Source organism: Neltuma alba, unplaced genomic scaffold, assembly GCF_004799145.2.
Source record: "Neltuma alba isolate B1F8T4 unplaced genomic scaffold, ASM479914v2 tig00011418_pilon, whole genome shotgun sequence".
Classification (NCBI taxonomy): Eukaryota; Viridiplantae; Streptophyta; class Magnoliopsida; order Fabales; family Fabaceae; genus Neltuma; species Neltuma alba.
In genome coordinates this window covers 1-9,561 of record NW_021636102.1, presented here as the reverse complement: position 1 = coordinate 9,561, position 9,561 = coordinate 1, and the positions used below count along the sequence as shown (strand labels likewise).

General features: G+C 34.7%; 1 pseudogene; it reads right to left on the bottom strand.

The window, feature by feature from the left end:
- Positions 1–663: 663 nt before the first annotated feature.
- On the bottom strand, positions 664–7,025 carry LOC114713112 (ATP-citrate synthase beta chain protein 1-like; annotated as a pseudogene).
- Positions 7,026–9,561: the final 2,536 nt, after the last annotated feature.

Below are 9,561 nucleotides of genomic sequence, written 5' to 3'. Positions count from 1 at the left end.
TGACAAAAAACTAACTTAACTTCTTTCCTTAATCTCCCAAATTAGTCAACTAGCTCTTATAATTAAAACCGGAGGTAGTAGCTAACTAGTTTCTGCGCATTTTATGTTGCTTTTTATTCCCAAAAACAAAAGTTGATCCTTGAATTTTCAACTCTCAACTAATGTTCGGTGATGACTCCCATAGTGGGCAGAATATCGCACAACATATTAGGAATTGAGTTGTATAAAATACAACTTGTTATAAGTTTTGATATCCTATATTAATTATAATTATAAAATACAATATTAGGGAAAATTATAACTTCTCAGATCTCTATCTATCCAAACTCCCAATTCTTTTAATTTTTCAACCAAGAATAGCTTGCACACTTAACCCACACAACTGCCAAACCAAACGAGCATGGATTTCTTCAATAGTGATGGTGGAACGAACACGAGTACTAATGTACTATGATTTGTTTCTTCATTTTTCAAAGGACTACCTAACAAACACAAGTATGCCAGCTCAAATCATTTGTTTGATTATTTCCAACTTCGGGAATAAATAAATGATGCTTTCACCTGCATAAATTTAAAGTGTGGAGAACCCAGAATCATTCAAAAATTGTAATGTTCACTTAAGCGCACATATTATACAAGCTTTATGAAGAGCCGAACCTGGCAAAATTTAACTAAGAGATACCCCAACTCATCATTCCCTTTGAACCCACCAGACACAGTTCAGAATCTTCACCCCGAAAGGAGGGAAAAAAGAATATCTTTAAAAATGACTAGGAGTTATTTCTTTTTCCAGTATTTTATAAAACTCACAAAAGATGGTTTCATGGAGAGATCATACAACACTATTCTTCTAACAGTTACAAAAATTATTTGATCATTACTGGATATTGCATATGCAGGAATTCCCAGCAGATTGCTATTTTGTTGTAGCATGAACAAATAAATTTCTCATGGCCACAGAAGCCTCTCACTTTGTGTAGAGAACATCCTCCCATGGGTGGCGGTAGAGTGGTTGTTTCAGTCTCTTTTGGTCAAAGGTATGCCTGAAATTTCAATCAAGAACAATGAATGAGGGACAAAGCCTTAATCACTGTGTGATAGTAAACTCTCAGTTTCACGTAAATAGGCAGGAGATAAATTGAAATTCAGTATTCAGTTGATTCAAACAAGCCGTGCATTAGCGTTCACGTGAACATAACTAACAAAGTTTTCAGCCTAACAGCGTCTAGCCATCTCTTGTATTGCTGGTTGTCACCAAAAAGCACAAATAGCGTAACTTACCCAACAAAAGGAAGTGGGGTTGTTTAACAGATTTGAGTACATAAAGGACATAAAAGTCCAAATCTTGAAATGACGGGTTACTAGTCTCCATACCTTTAGAGCGTGGTCAAATATAACGTCATATACATCTTTGATTTTTACATCAATGATTTCACATTCATATTGGCCATTAATTTATAATCAAACTGTAATTACTTATTCCTCACGCCCAAAACAGCTTATTATTATTATTATTCCCAAAACCAACATGCACACACATGAAAAAATGGTCAGATTAAAACAATGAAGATTGAAGTTTAACTTACCCAATAAGACCAATGGAGCGAGCCAGCACAAAGAGTCCATTCAGATAGCCAATTTCCACAATTTCGTCAATCTCCTGCTTGGTGAACATCCCACTACCAGCAAGGAGATCCAAAAAGAGAGATCCGATTGCACCATCCACGTTAAGAACTAGGTTATTTGCCTTAGAGAGGGTGTAGGTTTCAACTTGAACAGCATATTCCATGTATTTCACAGAGGGAAAATGTGTGCGAGCAAATCGCTGCAGAAGCTCTACTCTCTTATCTTTGTTGTCCCTATTCTTGATCCTTTTTCACAAAGCAGAACCAAGTTTCAGCCATTTAAGCTTTTTCCAATAATAATGACAGAAACTGAATGCAAGTTAGGCAAGGAACAAAAAATGATGCATTACCTATGCCCAATTCCTGGCACACGAATGCCCTTCTTCTTCATGCCTTCCACAAACTCATAAGGTGTAAGACCCTGACATCACATAGTACAGAACATCATGTTAGAGTTTTAGGAGATCATGTTGGATAATCAAACTCGAAATGTGCCAGCTTCACTGGCCAAGACTATGAATTGTACCCTGTCATAAGCATCCTTGAAGTAACGGGCAGCATCATCAATGGCACCACCAAATCGGGGACCAATAGTAAGCAAACCTGTTTGAGAAGTTCATTACCCGTTGTGTGGAAATATTACAAAACAAATCCTGCTTGATGCATCGGATTTGTCCAAAAAAAAAAGAAGAAATATCAGATACATGTACTATACCTGATACAAGACTGGAAACAAGGTCTTTTCCAGCTCTTGCTGTCACTATTGTATTGTGAGCACCAGAGACGCATGGACCATGGTCAGCACACAACATGATGCAGATCTGACCAAGTAATACATCAGCAAGAGAGAAGCAAGAAGATGAAGTCCTTAATTTACTTTGAAAAGCAGTAACTAATTGCAAAACTCACAAGGAAGTATCATTACAATTTTGTGCACATATCAGTATCTATACAGAAAGGAGAATGGAGATTGACTTTAAAAAGTTCCAAGGAAAACGTAGTTTTGTTTAACCTACCTCAATAAATTTTGTACAGTAACGAGGAAGGCTGCGTTTGAACCACAAAAGAGAGATAACATCACCAACACCATAACCCTTTTCGACAATGGAAGACATGGGCACACCAGCATAGCATGGCTCCTCACCTTTGGAAAATATTGGATACGAAATTTAGTTAAACCTTTGAGTCTGAGTAACAAACAACTCATTTCAAAGTTAAAGCATTAAGGAATCCCAACACACCCCGGTCATCAGAGATGGTGGAAATAATGTGAGTTGGGGCACGGACTTTTCCACTCTTAATTGCAGAGTTAAGGTCCTCAGGGATCTGTGGAGGAGTAAACTCCTTCACTGGCGTAATCTTTCCTTCTCCAACCTAGCATTTGTTAAGCCCACTGTAAGATCAAAGCCAGGCAAGGAAACTACAGATTTTTTTGAAGCATAACTCCCTACTCCCATGCGGATAAATAATTGCCCAAGAAAACATGTAACTAACCAATTTCTCAAATGTTTCCTTTATTACGCCTTCAAAAGCTTCATAAGAAGTGGGAACAACAGCTCCTGCGTCCTTTAGTGCTTGATTCTTTGCTTGAGCAGACTCCATCTCACCACCACTTTTAGCTCCCTGATTTGTACACGTTCCATTTAGTATTAGAAATGCTCTTTGATGGACACACAGTCAAAAGTAATGGAATAGTGACATACAGCGTGACCAAATTGTACTTCCGATTTGAAGAGTCGTGCACAGGTTCCACTGACCCAGGCACAAACTGGTTTAGTCACTTTCCCCTGTTTCAGGGCTTCAACTAGGGAATATTCATCACGCCCACCAAGTTCTCCAAGTACAACAATCATTTTAACCTGAGGTTCCAAACAAATCCACTCCGGTCATTGATGACAAATAGTAATTCTCTTTTACTCTAATCATAGGTTGTGGTTACAATATGTCCTAAGAAATCCCCCAAGACAAAAGAAGCAGTTTACCTGTCGAATGCTATTAAATCTTAACACATGATCAGAAAGTGTGGAACCAGGGAAAACATCCCCTCCAATGGCAATTCCTAAAACAAAACAGATACACTCACCATCAGCATAAAAAAAATGCAAAAGGATAAAACCCAAAAAAAAAAAAAGAAAAAGATCCTAATCAGTACCTTCATAAATTCCATCAGTGACACGGCCAATTGTGCTGTATAATTCATTGGACATCCCACCCTACAGTTCAGAAAGTTTGTCTTCTCTAAGAATCTTTGTATAGATTACACAATGCAAATATATGAAGCTGAGCTCCAAATAACCAAATCAAGAAACTTCAGAAAATTTTCTATGGCATAACAGACCATTTAGCATTCTGATATTTAATGAAAAGAATTGAGTGTGTGAAATGCAAATCATATCAATAGGTACAGTAGCTATGATCACTATTATTAATTTTTTGCTTTTTTTTAAAAGGAAAAAAAGGAGAAAAACAGTTAGGAATGGTACAGAGTTCTATTATCCAAGTAAACTACTACTTTGTGTTACTTATTATGATGCACTGCACTCCTCTGGTGATAAATAGATAATCTACTCTTCCATTTAATTATCATGTTACTATCATTTCCATTCTGAAATCCTCAATGAGATTGAGATCAATATTCATCATATATATCTGCAGGAATTTTATCTCCACTCTGCAATATAACTAAGTAGGATGGAAAAGTAAATAAAACTTTAGGATACAAGCTTAACAAGTAACAGAGTAACTGACAAAAATATCTTCTATCCTTTTAATGTCCTGTTGTATGTTCATCTAGGTGATTTTAATGTCTTAAAATACAGTAAGCATCCAAGAAGCAAGGTAAACAATGAATAAATCGAGTGAATGTCAAGAAACATAAAGAGATTTTTAATATTAATATTGCAGTAGCGGAATCTTTTAACCTCCAGGTTCAGCACAGATATGGATAAACTAAGTATCACATCTAAAAGTAAAAGGTGCACATTTGTTGAGATATCCAAGAAATCTTACATTTCCTAAATGCAAAGCAGGTGAGACTTATGGGGAATTCCACAGGATATTATCTTTGATAAAAGAAAAAACCACAAACAAAAATAAGAACATACAGATTTAGAAACAAAGCCAACAGATCCAGGCCTGTACAGCTTGCATTGAATGATATTGTCAATTGTTCCAGCTGTATCACCTATCTTAAAAGCACCAGCTTGAATGCCTCCAACAGTGGCAGGGCCAATAACAACCTACAATATCATTAGGACTAACATTAATTTTGCCGGCAATAAAAACAAAACACTTTTCGAGATTAGTATCTTTAACAATTTATTTGAATTGATCTTTTTTCTCCTCTCACCTTATTGTTTGACCGCGCAAAAGCAATCAATTGCTTAGTGTCCGCCTCAGGAACACCTTCGGCAATAATGGCAACAACTCTAATAGTTGGCTGTTTCAAAGCAGCCATGGATGATGCAGCAGCGCTGCAAGCAGATCATGCTTTTTCAGTGTACTTTGTAATTAAATTAGACCAACAAAAATAAATTAATTAATGAATTAATGATCGCAGACCTTCTAAATGATGCAAAATTGATGAAGACATCAGCAGTAGGATGTGCAGAACAAGCCGCTTCAATGCTGCAAAACAAGCAAGGATAATGTTAGTAATGACCAATGGTTGGTATCTACTGTCAAGTTGCAAAGACTTAGGGGATCACTAAAATGAAGAAAATGAAGGGGAAAAATGCTTCAAAACAATATAATCACCAAATCCGAACTCAAGCAGAGGAAGGAAGAATGTGGACGGAATTGAACATAAACACCAACCTTGCATGCACTGGGATGGCAATTTCCTCCTGACCGAAAAAGAGCTTCTGGAATCCTTCTGAACCAGGATTATTATTCCAGCAACTGATGGTGTTTCCCTTCCTATAAAAACAAAACCGAAGCTTTTATTTCATTTCTATTGAAAGCAAACAAACAGGTGGTTCTCCTATTTTCTATTATTCATTCAGAAGAATATTTCATATAGAAACAGAACGAACAGAAAGGATTTGATACAAACCGCAAAGAAAATCAAAATCAAGCATCCGCTGGATCGGAAGCTGCTTGTAGTTGTAAAACAAAGCTTGAGTTGTACGAGAGAACAGTTGCCCAGTGGCCATGGTGACAAAACCGATGGATCTGATAGCAAATTGGCATGTTAATTTCTAGATTGCAGCAGAAACGATGAAAGAGAATAATGGGCCACCAAAGACATAAAAACACATAACACAGTTCATGCCGCATGTTAGATCAACATGCACATGAAACTAAAAAACATAAAATCTTAAATTGGAAATGCTTCTTCTGTTGGTAGTCACCAACAGAGTTTAGCATCTTTGTCCAATCAAACATCAATAAGCTATTTCAAGCAACATATTACTTCAAGGGAATGAATTCCCCGAAGAAAATAAATGTATTACAAGGATAAGAGGGCTAGTGATGTGATGAAATCAAATAGACCAATTAGATTCAAATGTAGGCAAACCCATCTAGTAATGCTACTCAAATTCATGGCAGAAGAAACGAGAAGAGCAAATTTATCAACAAGGGAAGACGACAGCACTCATAAAGGAGATTCGACTTCACAATGACATTAACGAAGGAAAAACATGACTCATTAGCTGGACCTTTCTCACTTTCGCAATTAACTCACAAAGGAACACCAAAAGTGCACTATAAACGAACCAGACAAAATATCAACCAGCAAACAAAACAGATCGACCACCCTGACAAGTCCCAAAGCTGGCAAACAATGCTAAACTATAATGACATTTGCCAAACTTAATTGCAAGAAAGCGCAGCCTGCTGGATCTCTATCACTACTGAAACGGCAGAACCAAATCGATCCAATGCACAGGATGGAAGCCATATGAGATTAGCATAAACCTCAAAACTTCAAATTGTCAAATGAAAACTGAAATTCCGACTGATCTCACACCCACCAATAGCATACCCTTAAAATCCCAGATATCATTAATTCAACCAACAAAGCTACAAAAATAAGCCATCCCCATTTCACTGCGAATCGAAAACGCCAAAAATCCAAGTAGGAAAACGATAATTCACATTAAAGAAACGACCGAGTAAATCACAAAACCGAGATCTACTATAAGAAACTGACGAATTGCAGCAGTTCAGAAGTCAGTCAACAATAACAGATAAATGGGTATATCAGAAACATACCCGAATCAATCGGTTGCTGAAATCGGCCAGAAAAAAGAGGGGGAAAACGAGAATATGAGAACAACAAGAGAGGGGTATATATAGAAAGAGGCGGGCGATGGGGAAAGAGAGAGAGGAGATGGTGAGAAGATCACGTGGCTAAGGGTAGTTAGATCAGCAGCATTGCTGGCGTTGTAGTTAGTTGCCTTCTTGGTAAACCATCGTCCACATTGTGGCTAGCTGTACAATATTTACTTGCTTGGAATTTGTTAGATCAGATGGAAAGGAGATGGGGGCTGGGTGGGGGTTAGGTGGGTGGATGTGGGTTGGGTGCCACAAATACGTTTGAAAATCTCCATTATTACTAGATTTCCCGGGAGTTAATGAAGAAGATGACAAAATAATATTAACAAAATAAATAAATCACTGTTCTTGAGCTCATAAAATATAATAAAAATTTTTGTGTTATATTATAGATTTATTGGAATAAAAAAAATTAGTAATAGCATTACATCAAGCATATAATTCAACTTTTACATGTTTATTATTTATTTGATTATTGATGTTTATATATTGATGAAGTAGTCCATTTCTTCTTTAAGAAAATTTGACTTGAAAGGTCGATAGATAGTTACAGTTCTCTCTGAGAGTTTGAGGAGACCAACAACAGTTACATTTATTTAATTTAATATAAAAATATGTAAGAAAGCCTTTTTTTTTTTTGCATGAAAAGCATTTAAACTTCACCGTTTAACCAAAGTTGTAACAGCTGTATTGAATCAATAACAAAGGATGTTTGATGAAAATCAAATCATAATTTTAAAAGTCTTTTTAAAAATATACGACGTAAATATATTGGGGAGTTTGTCTCATTTTACAAAAAAGTGCTTTTCAAAAGCACTTAACTAAATGAATTGAAAAACTGACCTAGTGAGTTGGTGTTTTAATCTAATATAGAGATAAATTTGGGGAAAATTTTTTTGAAGCAGTTCAAAAATTGTGAGAAAACTGCTAAATTTTAAAAAATTTTAAATCACAATTTTAATAGACATAATAGCAGTGGATCGGAAAGGTATAATCAAATTCATCCTCTTCATATCTTTGATAGGTCTCTGGATTTCTTATCCTCCTCCTCGTAGTTACATTTTTATGCTTCTTACTGCTGCTGCTCATCCTCGTCCTTTGCCAGTAAGATTCAGTGAGCAACCAATGTCTTCGAAACATGATTGATTCAAGGAATGTTTAAGTAGAAATAAAATGATGATTTTAAAAATACTTTTATAATATACAAATAAAACATATAGAGAAATTTGTCTTGATTTTAAAAATATTTTTTTAAAAACACTTTTTGTATAATCCAAACACCCATAATATGATGAGTTTGGATGAGAGCTTCCTGAATTCCCTGTTGTTTTTTCACCGTCGTTAATTCCGGATCGTACATCTCGTAGCTCAATGACATCATCTCATAGTTCTTGTTCAATAAAATGAATTAAATATTACCGGTCACTGATATAAAAATTTATTTGATTTTTATTTTGATCTTAAATATAAGATTTTAATCTATTTTGTCCCTTATATTTATCTTTTTTTTTAAATAATCCTTATAATAATAGTAATTCTAGACAATATATTTGATTAGCAAAGATATTTTAAAAAGCAATATTTATTTATTACAAATAATTAACTTAGCTAGTTTTCTTAATTTACTTAAATCAGTCAACTAGCACTTATATTAAAGACCGGAAGTGGTATTATTTTTAGAGTAAAAATAAACTTATTTACTAAATCTTATATTTAGGATTGTATTTTTCATATTCATTAGCAAAATTACACAACAAGATAAATCACATCATTCATGATTTATTAAACAGTATTCAAAAATTAAGTACTTCAATTTGGATTAAAAAAATAAAAAAAAATAAATGTATAATATTTGTGTGTGGGTTTAACTGCCTAAATTTTATTTTAGTGCGACTTGTTGTAAATAACAACATTTTTTATTTAAAAATCATTATTTTCATACATCTCATGGGAAATGGTAAGTACATATAATTTGATTCATGCCAACTAAAAGGGAATAATTTGTTCACATTTCCTCTGCATAAATTTAATGGAAAATTAGACTCTACCAAACCCTTCACATTTCACAAGTCAAAATAATTAAGTGGAATGTTTCTACTCCAATAAAGTAATACGCAACCATACTATCGTGCTTAAAAAAATTAGAGACGTACAACGTACAATAATTAATGGGGGCGTAGGTGAAGCTGCCCGAAATACGTCTTAGTGACAATTAATAATTAATTAGTATTGCTAATTTAATACTCTTTCTGTTCTTAATATAAGCCTATTTAACTAATTTGATTAGATTAAGAAAGTTAGTTAATATAAGTATAGTTTAATAGAGAAATATGAAAGTTAGGTAAGTTAAAGATCAGAGCAGTAATAATCAGTTGTATATCTGTAGAGGACGTGTTTGTCTTGTGATGTAACCGCATATTGTTGAGCTATGGAAATTACCCTGATATATCGATGGACCCCACCCAAACGTTGTCTTCTCTCTGTGCCTTAAATTTCAAGTCAAATTATATGGTTTGGTGATTTGGTCATTCCGTAGACAACAATTATAAAATGAATAAATAAATGGTTTGTCCGCAAACCAAAATCCAAATCTCAAAGGCTTTTGATCCACTTTTTCACTATTATACTTTAACTAATTTATTGAGCATGAATAAAG